At 47.6% G+C, this 19,432-nt stretch overlaps 1 protein-coding gene across 2 annotated transcripts in view; it reads right to left on the reverse strand.

Moving 5' to 3' along the window:
* Positions 1 to 19,279, reverse strand: part of LOC146835267 (peroxiredoxin-like) — a 559,426-nt gene extending 540,147 nt beyond the window's left edge. For both annotated transcript variants that reach the window (XR_014960702.1, XM_085602856.1), the window contains exons 1-2: positions 19,144 to 19,279; positions 3,426 to 3,486 (exon numbers count right to left, since the gene is read on the reverse strand). The gene's annotated coding sequence lies outside the window, so the exon portion shown is untranslated. The remainder of the gene's footprint in view (positions 1 to 3,425; positions 3,487 to 19,143) is intronic.
* Between the last annotated feature and the right edge of the window lie 153 nt (positions 19,280 to 19,432).

Here is a 19,432-nt window from a genome sequence, read left to right on the forward strand (position 1 = left end):
GCTAAATAGTAAGTCACGAAAGTATGATGGATCGCTAATTCGATTGAGAAAGAGACTATAGACAATACATTGACGTTTACTGATTAGGCGGGTGTCTGTTTGTTCACAGAATAAGGACTCATACAACGCCGACGATAGGGGGCGTTTCCTGTAAGTAGTGGCTGAGAGGCATTCTTGTTATGCTATACTTTGTTTGTTTGAAACAATGCACTTATGGAAAGTTTTTAATATGTTTGTGTTAGTTTTTTGATTTGCGGCGTTTTGTATACATTTTTAGAAACCAATCTCTTCATTTGAAGACTGCGGAAGAATTGATTCAATAGACCTTGATCAGCCTATGGTCTCTATATAGTAAGTGGCACATTTCCACCACATTAACATGATGACTAGGTTCACAAAGTGGTGAGGGTCACGCTACGTGAGATATATTAATTAGTGGTTAGATTTCACGCACTGGCTTGACTTATGGAGTTGTGGCTTGGAGATTTTAAATGTTGGTTATATACTTTATGGTGTTTGGGATCTTGTTCACTAGATTGGTTTTTACCCTTGGATACACCTGTTTTCCTTCATTGTATAGGCAATACCAATATATAGAACTTAGATGTATAATTGTATTAATGAGTTAAGTAATGTAATACATTTGTTTATAACAGATACATGGCGCAACTTTGGTCCTGAAGATGGTCTCGTTGATTAACATTTTCTAATAGGAGACCGAAACGTCGACGCTGTGACACTTATTTGGTGTAAACAAGTACCCATCTGATGTGCTTTGATACTACAAATATTGAAACAAGAGTTTTCTTGATACATGACCAAACTGTGGATGGTTCATTATTGTAAAAGTGTCAATAACTACTGTTTTCTATGTGTATTGAACTGACAGTAGTCTTTTGTTGCCAGTGTATAAATGAAAATTGATTTTTTTCTTTCTGTACATACGAATTTTTGCTACATTGAAAATTTAAAAAAAGAATTCAAAAAATGAATAAATAAGGAACTGTGATAATTACTGTTTACCTCTAGGTTCTTTTTGAAATTAAGTTCACTAAGGTGACTGTAGGACTAAGAAATATTAATGAAGTAAATCCTCAAGGTTTACATATTGTTTGGAATTACATTATACCCAAATCCTTGGGGTTTATTGGGTTGCCCTATTGTTTTGTATATATATATATGTACATACAGAGAGAGCCTGGATAAACTTCATACAATAGAAGTCAGGAAAGTGACATCACAAGGAGTACACAGTCAAGATCAGGGACCTGGTAGTGGGCCACATTAGACCCATTTCTCCTAGGGCGTAAAGTATTTCCTGTAACAATTAGCAAACAAGCAAAAGTGAACTTGACGGCGAAGACATGATTAAAACTTCACACAGAAGAAGTCAGTTTTGTGGCAATACAAGGAGCACACATTCAAGACCAGGATGCGCGCGGAGGCCAGGTTTTCCACGGCGGTCTCTCCGCTATATAAAGGCTGGCTGGGATTGTGTTTGGCTGGGTGTGGGTGCACTGGGGGTATGCATGATACCCCCCTACATTTCACTGCACCAAGTGGTAGGCACAGTGCAGTGCCTGCCACATAGTGCAGTGAAATGCACAACATGCTTGTTTTCGCGACACAGCGGTGCTGGCAGCACCGCCCGCCACAATGGTACAGCTGCAGAATCCGACCGCTGTGGCGGGCCCATCATAAAACAACTGGCGGGGCCGCTGCACGCATGGCAGTCGGACCCAATCTCTGCGATGGTGGCGGCCGGAAGAAATCCGACCGACATCGTAACGGGCCCCTATGCTCCTCATTGAGCAGAGCTCGTGGGTGATGCACTGGAGGACTTGCAAAACACAAACCATCTCTTTCCTAAGCCTAGACAGCAGACTTCAAACCACCCAAAGCTCTGGCTCCCAACCCAGATTTCAGAAATACTCTGAGTACTTTAATTTATTTTAATTATGTGGTATTTTGAACTCAAGGGGCTGTTTCAGTTGGTAAGTAAAATACTCGAGGAAAATACCTTGACAGAAATGTGCTTGAGGATAAATTGGCCACAATGATGTACAATAGATTTGCCATGCTATAGGTCTCGCATTTAAGCTGGTTTAAGCTATTAGCATTGTAAATGACAATGCCTTTTAATTAAGTTTTAAAAACCAAAACATAAATAAAAGGCATTGTTATTTACAATGCCAATAGCTCAAACTCGCGTAATTGCGAGACCTTTTGCATTGAAAAGGCTTCTTCCAAATTCCATCCATGCTGCATTCTGCAGCACACATAGACAGAGGCAACCAACTCTTGGGATTGTTTTTGTGCAGGAAGGTACATCTTACTGCACAAAGATAATCTTGTATGCAACACAGACACCCTTGCACCATGATGCAAGGGTGACTATGTTGACGCTAGGCAGCAAATTGTGCACCAGCACAGGGGAAAGGACACTCATGCACCATATGTCATTAATATGATGCATTCCTGACCTTTCACATTGGCGGATGGCGGTGCAGCAAGCAGACTTGCAGCGCTGCCCTCTGCCAATTCCCCATAAATGAGGCCCTCAGTGTCCCTACAAATAGTGTTCAGAGTTATGCGCAAGTGTCCAAATACCTGACCAGCAGCTCTTTTAGAGGTCTAGCTTCCTTTGGTGCAGCAAGTGCAGTGGCACCGGACCAGAGGGCTGTGTTTTATATTTCAAACAGTAGCCAGGGGGCCTATTTCCTTCCTTGCACTAGGGCCCATGACACACTGGCTACGCTAGTGATCTCTTCAGCAGATGCTCTTGGGCAACCATGAAAACAATGACATCAGTACTTAGGGCCTGCATATGCACGGGTAAGAATTACAAGTTTGAAGGTATTTAATGCATCTGATAATCATCAGATGCCTTAAATTCAACAACCTTCGTTAACTTGGCTGGTCAAACCTGCAGTAATTTAACAGCGTAAAAGCATATGGGGGCATCTTTTTGGGATAGTGGCGCAGTAAATCACCTTGCTGCGCTGTACTGAATCACTGGAAAAGGGCAGGTATGCGCCTTATTTAAGGAATATGGAGCATTCAGGACTATTCCCCCTCTGCTGGTGCTATTTTGACAACCCTCGCGCCAACACAGGCACCCTTGCACCATGGTGCACGGGCCTGTGTTGTAAGTAGGACTGTTTTTGTGCAGGAAGGGAATCTTACTGTACAAAAACAATCCTGAGAATTGCCTTTATCAATGATCGCTTGCTTGGCGGTCATTTTTAAATTAGGTGGGTTACCTCTCCACCATGGGGACATGGTTATATACTCTGTCCCATGGCAGACCCATTGGCCGTTCACCTACAAATAAATCAGCCCCTCAGTCTGTAGGTGTCCAAAACTCTGTGCGGCCTACAGGTTAGACGAGTAGCTCAGTCAGTAGCAGGAGTGAGGTTACCCACCTTCATCGAACCTGCATCCTGCTTCATGGTAAGGGGCAGTCCTCCCTTCTTTCTGGAGCTTCTGTAATAATTGAAGCAGAAACAGAGAGATAGTGAGAAATTACAAAAATGTCCAAAACCAGCAGGACATTTTCAAAATATGAGAAATTGGCATTTTCCATACTGAAATCTGTCTAATCTCACTCTATCCATAGGTGTCATTCAGGTGAAGCATCGGCTACCTCCTCATTGGTCAACTCTCAAAAGACTTTGACAGCATTTATTGTATGTATGGGTGGAAAGTTGTCAAGTATGCATTTTATTGGAGAGGTGTCCTGTGAATCCACATAATGTGCCAGTGAGACACTTCATCCCACAGAGCTTTGGCGACCTAGGTGAAATTCAATGTTTGTGCCTCATTCTAAAATATTTGTTTCCGTGCCCAGAAACAGTACATTATTACATGTAATGGGTCAACCCTGTGTCCCTCAGAACCTGAGTATAGGAGATGCGTGCTACACTTTTGTGACGCAGCGGCGGCATAAACCATGCGCCACATTGCGCCCCATTTACAACGTGACACATCTAGGGAGATGCGTCACATTGTAAAGGCCTGCGTCACATGAAACCTGCGTCAGGTTTCATGTGGGCGTTCATGTGGGCGTTCAAGCGCAGGTGGGGGCGTTCCGACGCAGGAATGCCTCGGAAAAGTGCCGCAGTGAAATCTACAAGATTTCACGCAGGCGTAAGGTGTGACACACCATGTTAGGGATAGGGCAGGTTGGAACAGTGCTGGAGTTGCGTCGCGCTTGCGACACAACTTCAGCACTGCGCCAACATTACACCGGGCAATGCGTCACGCATCTGCTTATCCTTGCGCCACGATGCACCGCATTGTAAATGCGGTGCATCAGCCGTGGCGCAAGGGCAAACGTGCGTGACGCATCTTCCCTGGCGCAGCCTTGCTGATTTGCAGGGATGCGCCAGGGAACGTAAATCTGCCCCATAGAGAGAAAATGATTTTAGACAAACCAAAAAATTGTGACTTAGATAGTGACAGACATGTGCAACACAAATCACATTTCACAACAACATAAATGGCGTCACGAAATTCATGGTGTTCCGTCTTTTTTTAGATTTCATTGTGGTTCAACTCCCTCCCTATAATAGTTTCACAATTGTTTAGATAGGGGGAGTGACTCAAGACGTGAACTAGATGTACGTTGCTGTTTAGACCCAGGATGAATGTGTTATTGTAAAAACATCACAGAGGGTCTTCACCAGGACTGGCGGAAAAGCATATAGACAGCCTATGGAAAAACAGGGACAAGAATGAGCGAATGTGGTGTACCAAAACAGACACATGAATTTCGAAAAGCCCTTTATGTGGTTGTGAAATGTGATTTGTGTTGCACTTGTCTGTCACTATTTATGTCACAATTTTTTGGTTTGTCTATAAACGTTTTCTATATATATTTTCTGTTATGAATTTGATTTTATAGCAGCCATATTTATGGTAATAAGTTCACATAATATATGTATATTGGTATAAGTATACTCTGTGGTGTATCTTTGATTCCTTTTGTCTGATGAAATTGAATACGAATTACTATTGTTACAAAGCAATTGTGAAACCCAACAGAACCAATTGTAGCTCGCATCAGAAACAGTACATGGCAAAGCGACAAGTTGGTGGTGTATGTGTTTGCCATCCCACCAGGGGGCACCATAGGTGCTTGGCTGTCCATCAGTGCATATAAACGGACCTGTCCTGCACATGCTATGAAGGAAGCACTTATAACTGCAGCCTATGGACCATATTTATCAAAGCTTGCTTCGCCCTTTCACCACGCATCCACTCATGGATTTTGGCACGTTCACAGATTCACCATAAGTGGTAGATCTAGGATGCATCAAAATGCTACGCCTACCCAGGGGAGGCGTAACGAGGAGAAATATCTTTATTTCTCTTCGTCTTCTCCCATTGCAATGTGTGCTGCATTGTGCAAGACATGTAGAAAGTGGAAAAACCCGCAAAGAATTGTTGTTGTGCAGGAAGGTGTACCTTCCTACACAAAAACAATCCTGCCAGCAACGCAGACACCCTTGCACCATGGTGCACGAGTGCCTGCGTTTTCGTTAAGTAGCACCAGCACAAGGAGAGGACAGGAATGCACCATGTATTGTTAAATACGGCGCCCTTTCCCTTTCATTCAAAGTAGCACAGCAAGATGTCTTTCTGCACTGCATTGCTTGACATTTTGATACTATGCCCCTATATGACTGAGTCCTGCTGCCACAGCCTTTCAGCCTTCCCTGTCACTAACTTGTGTACCATTACAATTCATATAAATTACATTAATTATGTAAATCACAGATTGGCTTCCCGAAGGCTGTATTTAAGGGGCTCAACAATATTTAAGGACACTGCACACCAGTATCATTTCATTTGTATGCACATGGCTTATCTAGGAACACTGTGCAGAGGTGGAGCTGGCCCATCCAACGCTTCTGGCTTGTTTTGACAGCAATACATAATTTAATTGGTGTTGCACATAACCTGGCTTGTTTCAAAACGCATCTTTTTGTAGTAAAAACATAAACATTGATAACATTAGATGTTTATGAACTATGACAGGCATCTGTGAACACTGCTTAAGCAGTAATTTTTTTCTAATATGCATCAGTAAAATATGTTTACTTGAACATATAAATGATTGTGCCGCTGTTCTAACTTTCCAAGCTTCCCTATCTATCCCTTCTGGAATTGCCTGTGTTTTTATGCTTTTTTTCAGTGCTTAATTCGTGAAATAATGGTTTTTTTTGGAGGGGGTTATCGGGCGGGTGCCAGGGTTCAAGGGCGAGGGTCTGCGCTGATTGGTCAGGTGAATCAGGGCGGGGTCATAATGGGTTTTTAGTAGGGGTGGACGGAATTTGCGTAGTTGCCCTATGCAAATTATTGTGAAATTGCTCTAAATCTCCGCGAGCACGCGGAACATTCGCGAAGACGCGGAAATTGCTTTTCCCGCCCGTTCGTGATGTGTTTGAGGGAGCTTGCAGGGAAATATACCTCTAACTTGCCCATTCGGTCGCTAATGGGCGCGGCCATCTTGCTCGCGATGCTTATTTCCTGTTCCGGGTCGAAAGACGTGTTCGCGATCGCAAACTCTTGCGGGATAGCGCGACCGGCTACCAACAATCCAACATCTTGTGGCGCATGCGAACGGATAGAAAAACGTGTTGGCGAACGCAGGGATCTGGTAAGTCGCTACCGTGCGCTTGAGAATGCATTTTTAAAGCACGAACAAGAAAATACTTCCGCTTTCGCAGTGGATCGCGGAAGTTTCGACATCTCCACGTTCTCCGCGGAATGCAGAAATGCCAAAACTTCGCAACTTCTGTGAGCGGAACGGAAATTTTTGCCCAGGCCTAGTTTTTAGGGTTATGTGGATGTGGTGTGGGTGCCATTTTTAGGTCGAGCCTATATAGCGCTTGCGCTCTTAGTCGGTCTGTTGTATCTGTTTTGTGGAGTCTGACTGCTCCCACGCCTTGCATTGGCTTTCTTTTTTTTTTTTTGAAAAACTTTATTGTGCAGAAAGCAATAATACAAACGTGGGCCTACAACCACCAGGGCCGGCCGCTAGCACATGCATGCCAATTACGAAACGTCACAAAGCAGCGACTGATCCCCAGAGGCGCAGCAGGATTACAAAATTATGCTCGGCAACGCAGAAATTAGGCAGATTACTGACATTTTAAATTTTGAAAAAAGAAAATGAACAAAAAAGAGAAACAAAACTCAATGCGAGAAACAATCTAAACAGTGTCAAGCGCCGACGGGGGGACCCCGCCCCACCAGGTAAAGAATCAGGAGGTCAATAAAGATGACCGGGGGAGGGGGGGAGGCAGCGGGGAGGCCAGAACAATCAGCGTAAAGAGTACAGTACTCAGGGAACCCCAGGATCAGGGGGACAGGGAAATATCAGAAGTATCTTCAAAAGGGGGCGTACAAATGTACCCTCGGTAGGCGTTCCACTGACCCCAAATTCTACCCCACGCCCCAGGCTTGCCACGCACCAGATATGCCGTCTTCTCCCTGAACATACACCAGTCCATGTTCTCCTTCCACAGTGACACGGTGGGAGGCCGTCGGGAGCCCCAAAGCTGCGCGATATCCCTCTTTGCGATCATGTTCCCAAGTGCCGCCCACCGGGCCTGGGCAACGTTGTAATCATTCAACTCCCATACATTCAGCAAACATCGACGAGCCTCAGGCAACAGAGCAACCCCAGTAAGACACTCCATTACGGCATGCACACGGCGCCAATAAGCCGCAACCTCGTGACACTCCCAAAGGATATGAAGGAAGGTGGCACTCATACCACAGCCGCGCCTACACAGCCCATCCAAAGAAAAACCCATCGCAACCAAACGAGAACCCGTCACATACACACGGTGAAGAATTTTAAGCTGGACAAGACGGAGACGGGCAGGAATGGCGACCTCTTTCGGGGAAGACACTGCAGACTGCCAGTCTTCGTCATCCAACTCCAACCCGTCTCCGGTCCAGGCCTCCCGAAGATGCCCCAGGAGGTCCGCCCTACTGTTGATTAACTTCTTATAAATCAAAGAAATCGTACTATCGGGCAGATGACCATCAAGTATACGGTCCTCGAGTGGTGAAGCTACGGGGATCGTGGTACCGGCCTTGAAAACCGACAGCAAAGTGTGGCGAACCTGTGCGTACCTGAAGAACTCCCTCTCACTCAGCTCATACTCACTCTGAAGCGCCGAAAAGGACTTGACAGAACCTTTCACCCAGAGATCACCCACTCTGCTGATACCAATCATATCCCAGTTCTCAAAACCTTTCGTCGTCCAGAGGCAACCCAATACGTCCGACGCAAACAGAGGGGTCGCTCGTGTCAGGCGATCGTTCCAACGCATGGCCACATTAGCATCCCTCCACGCACGCACTGCAATCTTAGTGGGTCCCGTTAGGTTCCTCCCCGCCGTCCGAGAATAGAGCGCTCTATTGAAGTTGCCACCAGGCAACTGATATTTATCCATCTCGAAAGCCGAGCCGATTCGGGCCGGGGGCATACGTAGCATGGTTGACAGCGGACAGCTGGGAGGCCCAATAGTACCTCCTTATGTCCGGGAGCGCGATGCCCCCGTCATACCAGGGGAGAGTCAGTTTTGCAAGAGCGATACGAGCGCGACCGTCCCAAATAAGTCTCCTCTGTAGACCCTCCACCTCCCGGAAGTAGGCCGCCGGAATAATATCAAAGGAGTTCTGAAGTGCGTAAAGAAACCGGGGCAAGGACATCATTTTAAAAAGTGCCGCTCGACCGAGTGGCGACAACGGCAACCTACGCCAACGAGCCACGTCCAACTTTAGTCGCTGGAGAGGAGGAAGGAGATTATGCTCATGGCGGACCGCCGGGTCCAACGATACGTAGATCCCCAAGTACTTGAAACCGGATTGCGAAATTTGAATGGGAAACCTATTCGGCAAGGGGGGGAAGGTCACCGGAAATAACATACACACAGGATTTGGACCAATTGATGATCAGCCCAGAGTTTTTCCCGAAAGAAGTGAGGACGTCAAAAAGGACATTAAGTGATTCACGCGGGGAGGTGAGGTACAAAAGAATATCGTCGGCGTACAACGAGACTCGGTCCTCAAAGCCAGGGGCCCACTGAATGCCCCGTATCGACGGTTCTCATCGGAGCCAGGCTGCGAGTGGTTCTAAAGCAAGAGCAAAGAGCAGGGGGGACAGCGGACACCCCTGCCTAGTACCCCTCCCGAGAGCGAAGGGCTGGGACACTCTCCCATTGACAACAACCTGAGCCAGCGGATCCGTATATAAAAGTCTGACCCAACTAATAAATCCCGGCCCGAAACCGAACTTCGCCAGAGTGGCCCAAAGGTATGGCCATTCTATCGTATCAAAGGCCATCGTGGCGTCTAAGGAAGCCAAGATGGCCGGCTCGGAAAGAAACTCCGCCCTGGCGAGAACGCCATGCAAACGCCGCAGGTTGAGAGCGGTGTTCCGGTGCGGGATGAAACCAGATTGATCCGGATGGATCAGGTCACAGATAACAGCGAGTAGGTGATTTGCGAGGACCTTGGCGAATATCTTTGGTTCAGCATTCAGTAGGGAAATGGGCCTGTATGAGGCACAACGATCACGAGGCTTACCCGCTAATGGTTTGTGCATGTCCCACCTTTTTATAAAAGTTGACTCCCCTTGCCGTGGGAGCAAGCAACGGCACACACGCAGTCCTTACATGCAATACATCCGATGAGTGCTTGTTTTCTTCTGCTTGGCTTTGCCTCAGTGGCGAAGACTTTGGAAAAGAAGAGGGCATGTGTACTTCTATACGCGCGTACATTCCTAAGAGAACTTTGTGTTTCCCCCAACTCACCATTTAAGCCCTTTGTGTTCTCAACCATTACAGTGGGAATGTTTGCTGTGGGTAGTTAGGAACCTCCCACCCTCTCGCCGTTCTCGAATGGAAGAGACCTGCTTCAAGGACAGAGGTGCTGCCTTTTCTCTGTAACAAACACATTGACAGGCGCAAATCAGCCTAATGGATTTAAAAATAAAATGCTGAGCTCTACTTGCTCGTGGGCAGGGAGATCCCGCAGAGGTACACCGAAGACTTCAACAGACAGCAAAACCAGCTAGGCTGCTTGTCAGTACTAAACGCTATATTGCGGAAGAATGTATAATTGTGGAGTTTCATCTTGCATAGCGCTGAGAATATATACTCCCCCCCAAACTATTGATTGCTTCTTACGCAAGTCCCTGGTCTCCGTAGTGCAGCCTGTAGATGCCACAGGAGAATGTCAGCCCTTCACGGGGAACTGGCGAAAAACTGGTAAAATAGGCCAGTGAAGTCCATGTGTGTGTTTGTAAGGCGAGTGCGTGGGGGTATGGGGAGATGTAAAGACTGGCTGGGGGATCAAGAGAAGGACGTGGGTGCATGGAGTACCCCTTGTTTTTTAACAGAGTGGATTCGTCCCCTTGACCGGGAGCCAACGGACAGCTTGGATGTGTCCCTTTGAAGGCAGACTGAAGACTTGTTGCATCACCTTGATTGTTGTGCCCCATCATTGTAGCAAGGCCATTAGATACACTTGAAGTCTGACCTCCCCAGACAACACCCTCTTTTCCTTAGCCTTGAGAATGGCCCAGACAAGGGGCATTAAGAAGGGAGTGCCCACCATTGACCTTGACCTAAAGGATGTGGGAATGTGACACGTTTGTGATTTGATGGTGGTTTAACACACCAGCAGGAAACATACATATCAGTCCTAAAGTATTAAATCATAGCAGCAAAAGCTACGCCAAGTTGCTTTTATTTGCACAGGAAATTCTGGAGTTTTTTAATAAAACTTTGTTTGGTTAAAAATGTTGACACTGGGTCATCTGTAAGCTGACCAGCCCCTTTCTATGAAGAAAACACATCTATGATATACCAAAAAGTAACATTCCAGTAAGCACTGAGGGCTGCTGCACGACTCAGGCAGAGCTGGAGACACCCCTCGGTAACAGGAAGGGAAGTTCCGGCCAGTTAAATGCTGCATCGCCACATGCCTCTATCTCACCCTGTGTCAGTGTCCGCAGCCCTCTCCATGGGGTCCCTGTGAGGACTATCGGATGGCTTCATGGCGATCCCTTTTTAGGTCTCGCCTGAGACAGCACATGCTGTCTCTTCGAGACATTTAGTACGTGGCTTTAAAAAGTGCCACCAGCCGCCATCTGCCTCTTTGTCATGGCTCATTAAGCCTCCTCCACCCCCTTGCTGTCTGCTCTCACTACCCCACTCCCTTCTCCCCCCTCCCTTCTCCCCCTCCCTCCTCGTTAGCTTGTTATCAGTTCTGTTTCGTTTTAGCACTGGCATAGCCAATAGGTCTCGCTTTTGGGACCTTATAAGTGTTTAGCTACGCAACAGTTGATGTTGTTGCACCAAGGATATTGTGCTGCATAACTAAATACTTATAAGGTCCCAAAAGCGAGACCTATTGGCTATGCCAATGCTTGTTATGTCTAGGGGTCGTCACCGGTAGATAAATAGGCCTGTGCACGCATTATTATTATTATTATTATTATAATTAAATTTCTAAAGCGCTCAGCTACCCGTAGGTTTCCCGGCGCTAAAACCAAAAAGTGAGAGGGAAGAGTCAGAAGAGAACTGTTAGATGTCAAATAGCCAGGTTTTTATCTGTCCACGGAACCTGAGATAGTTAGGTTCAGTTCGTATCTGAAGAGGGAGAGAATTCCAGAGTGAGGGAGCCAGCCAAGCAAATGAGCGGCCACCCATTCTGGCTTTCTTGATTCTAGGAACCAACAGTAGGTTTTGATTAGAAGATCGAAGATTACGAGAGGGATGGTATGATTGTGCCAAGGGGTTGAGATAAGAGGGGGCTAAGCCGGAGTTTATTCTGTGGATGATGCAGAGGGCCTTGAATTTTGTCCGATTTTCAATTCGGAGCCAGTGCAAGGAACGAAGGGCATTGGAGGTAGGAGAAGTGTTAGGTAATTTGCAGAGAAGTCGCGCAGCCATGTTTTGAACTGTCTGCAGCTTACGCGTCACCTCTTTACTGGCTCCCAGAAGAAGGATGTTCCCGTAGTCCAGTCTTGAAGTAATAAGAGCCTGGATCACTGTCTTCTGAGTGTCCAAGGGAAGCATCCAAATGATTTTTCGCAACCACTTAATGATAGTGATGCAAGTGGATGATGTTTTAACCACATGGTTCTTCATAGACAGTTGATTATCGAAGGTGACGCCAAGGTTGCGAGCAGTTATAGATGGGGTGGGTAAAGGGCCCATTTGTGAAGGCCAATGCTGGGGTCCCCATAAGGTGGTGTTGGGACCGAACAGAAGAACCTCAGTTTTACCCCCATTTAGTTGTAGTTTGTTGTCCAACATCCAGGCTGCGATGCTACTCAGACCTGTACGGAGGGAGGAGGATGAGGAATGAGAGTCAGAGGAAAGGGAGTAGATGATCTGAGTATCATCGGCGTACGAGTAAATAGTGAGCCCAGCAATAGCAGCCAAAGGTCTGACATACAAATTGAACAGCAAGGGGCTCAGGATGGAACCCTGCGGTACACTGTACGCCGATGTAAAGGTTTGAGAAGCAGAGGACGAGGAGAAAACTTGAAAGGTGCGGTCTGAAAGAAAGCTAATAAACCAGTTGAGAGCTGTGCCGATGATACCAGATGATCTGAGGGCATTGATAAGGATGGCATGGGAAACCGTATCAAATGCGGCACTCAGATCAAGTAAAATGAGTGCCACGGTTTCACCCTTATCAACTCGGCCCCTGATGTTTTCCGAGACCCCTAACAGGGTGGATTCAGTCGAGAAGCCACGTCTGAACCCAGATTGAGATGGATGAAGTAGTCGACTAGCCTCAACATGTGTTGACAATTGAGAGTTGATGTGTTTTTCCATAATTTTGGAAAAAACTGGAAGAAGTGAGATCGGGCGAAAATTAGATGGGATACTAGGGTCTGCATTAGGCTTTTTTAGCAGGGGTACTATCATTGCATGTTTCCATGCAGCGGGTACTGAAGCTGTGTTAAGGGAGGTGTTAAGAAGATCCACAATCAGTGCAAGAGAAGAATGGTCTAGTTTGTTTAGTATTTGGGGAGGAAGGGGGTCCAGAGGAGAGCCGGACTTAATTTTGCGAATGATGTCAGAGAGAGTCGTGATGTCAAATGGCTCCCAAGTGTCGATCAGAGGAAAGGAAGGAGAACTGATGTCAAGATGAGTTCTGGAATCACAAGAAATCATGGGTACTAGGGGAGTGGAGGGAGTATATAGACCTGAAGTTGCAGACGAGTCCTCTAGTGTCAGTTGTTCAGTGAGTAAGATAGGGGTGGATGGGTAAGACAGCGGAGGGGAAGGGGTAGATTTCTCAAAATTGGAATAGATGGTATCTATTTTGGCTACAAAGAATTCGGCCAATGAATTACACTGCGCAGCATCTAGGCTAGGTTGTTTGGGTTGACACAGAGCGCCCGACAAACTCTGAACTACCTTAAAGAGAGCTTTAGGGCGATTTTTTGCTTCAAGAATGGTCATATTAACATGCTCAACTTTAGCAATTTTACATGAAGAGTGGTATTTGCATAAAGCGACTTTATAAATTTGTTTTGAACAAGGATCGTATTTTAAGCGCCATTTACGTTCAAAATTTTTGCAGATGGTTTTTTCTGCTTTTAAGGCAGCTGTAAACCAGGGTGCGGGCGGATGGTGAAGATTATATTTTTGCATACGTTGGGGTAGGCAAGCATCTGCAGCCTTAGCTAGCCAGGCGTCAACAGCTTCAGCAGCTTCAGTACAATTATCTTCCCTGGAAGGTCTAGTGTTCTCAAGACAGAGATTGAATTCATTTATATCCAGTTTGTTCCAGTTTCTAGAAAGTCTGGATTCAGTTAATTTCAGGGGAATATTAGATTGGTGACCGATGGTAATAGTGAAAGTTACCAGGAAGTGGTCCGACCATAGGATCGGTAGTGAGGCCTCACAATCAATAGTTTCTAAATTGGAAAGAATGGGGTCCAAAAGATGTCCTGCAATATGCGTAGGGCCTGTGTTATGTAAGGTGATGTTTAATGCAGCCAAGTCCTGTAAAAAATTTCTACTAATGGAGCAACAGGGGTCATTTAAGTGAAGGTTGAAGTCACCAAGAATTGAAAAATTGGTGGAGTTCTGGATGAAGGGCGCTATGTACTCAGGGAGAGAGGTGGCCCAATAACTCGCTGGTTCGGGGGGACGATATATGAGCAGTCCGGAAAAGGTAAAGTTGCGAGACAGCAAAAGCTTGAAGAGGCCTACCTCGCAGTTAGGCACTACAATGTCTTCCCATTTACAAGAATACCGTCGGTTATAGACTATAGCTATTCCTCCGCCATCTTTCAAGGCTCTGTTTTTGCCGACATAGGTGTAGTTGTCAGGGAGAGCCGCAGCAATATCTGGACCAGAATGATCTTTTAGCCATGTCTCCGTTAGGAATATAGCTGCAGGTTCCTCAGAGACAAGGAGGTCAAATATTTCCCTCTTATGTTTCACTAGGGATCTGCAGTTTAGGCTAATCAATGTCCGAGTTGAGAGAATAACTGTGGGAGTGGATGTGGCACATGTAGGAGGAAAGTCTGATAGTGCAGTGTTAGTTAGGGAGGGGAGGGACGTAAGGGAAAGATGACAAGCTGGACAAAAGGAAGAGGCATGGAAAGGATTCAATATGGTGCAATAAGCGCAAGGTGGTGACCTAAACTTAAACAGAGTTTCCCTAGAGTAAGTGTGTAACGTACCAGGGAGTGACGGGCCAAGGATCAAAGCCCCTAGTCCCGGCCCGTCGCGGACGGGCGCAGACGGGCTTGCCTTAGGCGCCCCTTCGGCGCGCAAACGGCGCGCCCGCTGCGCTAGTCCGCTGCGCTTCCTGAAGTTACACATCTATATACGCCCGTGGGGGCGGGAGGGGGCGGGGCCTAAGAGTGGGCGTGGCCGCAGCCTCGGCGTCGGTGAAGGCGGGAGGAATACCCAGGTAGGTCGTGTGACAGCGCAAAATAGCAACAGAATAAAGTTTGTTTAAAAACACAGACAAATGCAGTTAGTGCTTTTCCCGGCTATCCGCCTCAGGAGATTCGGTCTTCACGAAGCGCTAGCAATCAGCGCTTATGAAGCTAGGAGGGCGGGAGGGGGCGTGGCCTAAGAGTGGGCGTGGCCGCAGCCTCGGCGTCGGTGAAGGCGGGAGGAATACCCAGGTAGGTCGTGTGACAGCGCAAAATAGCAACAGAATAAAGTTTGTTTAAAAACACAGACAAATGCAGTTAGTGCTTCTCCCGGCTATCCGCCTCAGGAGATTCGGTCTTCACGAAGCGCTAGCAATCAGCGCTTATGAAGCTAGGAGGGCGGGAGGGGGCGTGGCCTAAGAGTGGGCGTGGCCGCAGCCTCGGCGTCGGTGAAGGCGGGAGGAATACCCAGGTACGTCGTGTGACAGCGCAAAATAGCAACAGAATAAAATTTGTTTAAAAACACAGACAAATGCAGTTAGTGCTTCTCCCGGCTATCCGCCTCAGGAGATTCAGTCTTCACGAAGCGCTAGCAATCAGCGCTTATGAAGCTAGGAGGGCGGGAGGGGGCGTGGCCTAAGAGTGGGCGTGGCCTCGGCGTCTGTGAAGGCGGGAGGAATACCCAGGTAGGTCGTGTGACAGCGCAAAATAGCAACAGAATAAAGTTTGTTTAAAAACACAGACAAATGCAGTTAGTGCTTCTCCCGGCTATCTGCCTCAGGAGATTCGGTCTTCACGAAGCGCTAGCAATCAGCGCTTATGAAGCTAGGAGGGCGGGACGGGGCGTGGCCTAAGAGTGGGCGTGGCCACAGCCTCGGCATCGGTGAAGGCGGGAGGAATACCCAGGTAGGTCGTGTGACAGCGCAAAATAGCAACAGAATAAAATTTGTTTAAAAACACAGACAAATGCAGTTAGTGCTTCTCCCGGCTATCCGCCTCAGGAGATTCGGTCTTCACGAAGCGCTAGCAATCAGCGCTTATGAAGCTAGGAGGGCGGGAGGGGGCGTGGCCTAAGAGTGGGCGTGGCCGCAGCCTCGGCGTTGGTGAAGGCGGAAGGAATACCCAGGTAGGTCGTGTGACAGCGCAAAATAGCAACAGAATAAAGTTTGTTTAAAAACACAGACAAATGCAGTTAGTGCTTCTCCCGGCTATCCGCCTCAGGAGATTCGGTCTTCACGAAGCGCTAGCAATCAGCGCTTATGAAGCTAGGAGGGCGGGAGGGGGCGTGGCCTAAGAGTGGGCGTGGCCGCAGCCTCGGCGTCGGTGAAGGCGGGAGGAATACCCAGGTAGGTCGTGTGACAGCGCAAAATAGCAACAGAATAAAGTTTGTTTAAAAACACAGACAAATGCAGTTAGTGCTTCTCCCGGCTATCCGCCTCAGAAGATTCGGTCTTCACGAAGCGCTAGCAATCAGCGCTTATGAAGCTAGGAGGGCGGGAGGGGGCGTGGCCTAAGAGTGGGCGTGGCCGCAGCCTCGGCGTCGGTGAAGGCGGGAGGAATACCCAGGTAGGTCGTGTGACAGCGCAAAATAGCAACAGAATAAAGTTTGTTTAAAAACACAGACAAATGCAGTTAGTGCTTCTCCCGGCTATCCGCCTCAGGAGATTCGGTCTTCACGAAGCGCTAGCAATCAGCGCTTATGAAGCTAGGAGGGCGGGAGGGGGCGTGGCCTAAGAGTGGGCGTGGCCGCAGCCTCGGCGTCGGTGAAGGCGGGAGGAATACCCAGGTAGGTCGTGTGACAGCGCAAAATAGCAACAGAATAAAATTTGTTTAAAAACACAGACAAATGCAGTTAGTGCTTCTCCCGGCTATCCGCCTCAGGAGATTCGGTCTTACATGCATGTTACCGCAAACGCATTTGAAAGGCAGACACAACCATAAAAGCTGTGCTGTTACTCATCTGTTAATGAGACCCAAGTCCCCTGTAAAGAACAAACCAGATCTGGCTCTCAAACGCTTCGTGTCCCTTCTTGTTACCTCCTCATCAGACCTCCCCGTCACAGTCGTTAACATATGAGCAATAGCTCCTCCCCACAGAAATCCCAAGAGAAAAATCTCCCTTGGTCCCATCCCTACCCTCCAGGCCACTCCCACATCCTGTGGCACATAACACCGGACCTACTGAACCACATCCTGTTGTTTCTTTCTGCAGTTTAGGCAAGTGGTGAACTCTCTGTTAATCTCCGGTTTGTGGAATTGGGTAAGTGTGAACGGTTTGCTGTAGTGACCATTATTTTCTGGGTTAATAGGAGTCTGTGATGTAGCAGGTCTGTTCAATTCTCAAGTATGGGTATGACTCCCCTTCTCCTCTTTCGGTCATCTAAGGTGTTCCTGGGGGGAGGTGGCTAAGAGCCCTGAGCGTGCTTGCTGGTGAGGTCCCTGCTTTAGCGGGACCTCCTGGTGTGACGTAGTGTGGATTTGTTTTAGCAGCACGGTACTGGCGCGCCTGGGGCCTGGCGGGGAGGCCTCTCTTTGAAGTATAGGGGCACTGGGCGTCAGCCACTTACAGTTGCGGTCGGAGCCAAGGGTCCAGTCGGAGCGGGATCGCTGAGTTCTCAGATTGGAGGTGAAGTCTATCTCCGGTGGCGGTATTTCACGGCTGCTTAAGAGAGTGGCCATTTTATCAAGGCCGGGGCTCAGGGAGCAAAGGGCTCATTTGTTTGTGATTGTGTTATATCATGCCTATGTACTTATGTTTCTCCTAGATTACCTTGCTCCTAGCTGCTCAGCCAATGTGAGTGTTCTGAGGGGAACGCTGGTGTGATGGAGATGCATGGAATGTTTGGGTGTGTATGTGGTGAGGTGTGACAGTTGAAGATGGGCTGAGCAGCAGGCAGGCTGTTCCTGGTGGGGCTGTTTTACATGGACACCTACCTGTAACTTATACTTAATAAAGAAACTACAAAGATACACCTCGGCTATTTCTTCTACATCACAATGTAATTTTGGTGACAACCTAGAGACAGACCAATATTTTACAACTGGACTTCCTGAACCCTGCTCTCAAAAGAAGATTTAAAACTGAAGGAATCTAATGAAACTAGAGAGACTGACACCGTGAAGTACATTTCCAGGAGGAAGTGTTCACAGAAGAGCACAAGTGTCTACTAGAAAGCAAGCAGCTGTTCACGGAAAAGCACAAGAATCTACACGAAAGCAGAGAAACTGGAGCACCACGCCTCGCAGCCCCACCATTGTCCTCAACAGTGGACAGCCCCAGCCTGGGCGTAATCCATTAGCCATGAGTATTGGTATCTCCAGCGACAACTTGTGTGATCCTAAGCACATTCAGCATTCTTATCTAAGGAAGAGTTTAGTCATGTCACATTGCTGGAATGGAAACAAGCTCAACATCTCAAGCATTCTACTTTCTGCACAGCCATCGTGTTCTCTGAAAGGGAAATCGTTGTACATGGTGCCATCGCATTTGGCTGCGTTTGGTTTCTGGAACGTGTCTACACAGGTTTTATGGGAGCTCACTGCGTCAAGTAAACAGCGTCCACTCTATAGGCAGCGGTGTCATAGGCATTTATTTGCAAATCATATTGGAGCAGGAATCTGGTTTGTCAATGTCTCAAAAATACACAATAGCAGCGTGTGGGCCAGCAATTTTTGGGATGTTGGGCAACTGTGAGTATATTATTTTCATGTACACTGCCTTTGCGCAGTTTTTTTTTTTACTGACCATTACACTGCGTGGGGTATGCGCGAGGCTCACCTGTTGAATGCCCGCGTGCATGCCTCCACGAGGATCCTCTAATCTCCAACTGTGATGAACCACAGATCCAGCTCGACAGCTCTGGCTGCCCGGCACTGTTTGTTGAGCGTGTGATGTTGGGCCCTAGGCCCCCATGCTGGGTGGAAATGACAGACGCTGACACTTAGTTGGGGTAGTGGGTAATGGCCACGAGCACGTGCGCTCGGCCTTTTTATTGACCGCGTCACCTGACACAGTGACGTCGGTGGTGGGTGGGTGTACAGTGTAGTACAGGGGTCTGGAACACTAGAACGTGTCCCTGCACGGACACTAAATCCCTCCCAATCTTTAATGACAAAAACCCAAAGTCAAAATTCAACCTGTGGGAGAAAAAGAGATTTACACATATACAATATAATGACCAAACTTCTGCAGAGTCTCTTACGCCTCAGCTGCTTGGAGTCACAGACGTTGTTCTTCCTGCCGTGGAGACCACCAGTTCGCTGTGGCACCAGCCATGGGTGCTCGATGGATCCAGTCTGTTGACGGCTCTGCCTTGAAGTTGTCCTCACAGTCTTTTCTTCAACTTACTTCCGTGGCGAGAAACGCAGTCTGAGTTCTTGGGGTTCACCGCTAGACATTACCGTTCATCTTTCAGTCCTGTCCTCTTCGTCATCTGTGGCGTGTGTTCGGTTTTGGCAAAAGACGGATTGTTTGCAAGACACCCCTCTCAC

This window comes from Triturus cristatus, chromosome 4_2 (assembly GCF_964204655.1).
Source record: "Triturus cristatus chromosome 4_2, aTriCri1.1, whole genome shotgun sequence".
NCBI lineage: Eukaryota > Metazoa > Chordata > Amphibia > Caudata > Salamandridae > Triturus > Triturus cristatus.